The sequence below is a fragment of the Myotis davidii genome, unplaced genomic scaffold, assembly GCF_000327345.1.
Source record: "Myotis davidii unplaced genomic scaffold, ASM32734v1 scaffold2152, whole genome shotgun sequence".
Classification (NCBI taxonomy): Eukaryota; Metazoa; Chordata; class Mammalia; order Chiroptera; family Vespertilionidae; genus Myotis; species Myotis davidii.
The window spans coordinates 130,004-131,009 of NW_006283542.1; positions in this window are offsets into that span (position 1 = coordinate 130,004).

Consider the following 1,006-nt stretch of genomic DNA (forward strand, 5'->3'; position numbering starts at 1 on the left):
CCCCTCCTCCCTCAGACCCAAGGGTGCAGGCCCCCAGCCCCCTCCTCCTTCAGACCCAGGGGTCCAGGCCCCCAGCCCCTCCTCCCTCAGACCCAGGGGTCCAGGCCCCCGGCCCCTCCTCCCTCAGACCCAGGAGTCCTGTCCCCCCAGCCCCTCCTCTCGCTCCATCTGTACCCCTGTTTTCTGGGGGCTGGGTGGTGTTCTTCAGGACTGAAGGAGCATTGAGACAGGGCAGTCTGGAGGTCTGGACCCTCCCCGGGGTTGAGGGGTTAGTAGCTGGGCTGGGAGTTTCAGGGGCTGGATTCCATTTTGGGCTCTGTCTCCGTCTTCCTTTGTGACTTTAACTTCTATGTTTTGCTTTCTCTCTCTGAGAAATGGGGCTACACTACCCCCCCTCCTCCCCCCGTTCTTAGGAAGCTTAGGAGGATCCCACGTGTGTCAAGAAGTCAACACAGAATCGGAACTACTATCATTAATCTCAACAAGTGAGACTTACTGATCATTACTGCCGGCGGTCATGATCGTGTTTTATTGAGAGACAATAGTCGTTCTTTTATCCATTCATTTAAGAAACGCCCACTCACTGCTCTGTGCTGGGCCGGGCGCTGGGGGTGCAGCCGGGATCCAACAGATGCAGCCCCGATTCCCACATGCGTTGAGGGAGGTGGACGAGACACAACAACACACTTCCTGGAAGTGCCCTGAGGGTGTGGAACCAGGGAAGGGGATGCAGCTGCTTCAGATGAGATGCTTCGGGAAGGCACCCGCAGACCTGGGACCTGAGCATTCCCGGTGGCGGGAACAGCACATGCAAAGGTTCGAGGGTGGAGTAGGTATATAGTGTTGGAGGGACGGGGCCCGGATGAGGGATCCAAGGAGAAGGAGAGGGAACGGGCTATTTTTTTATTTAAATTAAATCTTTATTGTTCAGATTATTACAGTTGTTCCTCTTCCCCGCCCCGACCCCCATAGCTCCCCTCTACCCGTTTCCCACCCCCCCCTCTGC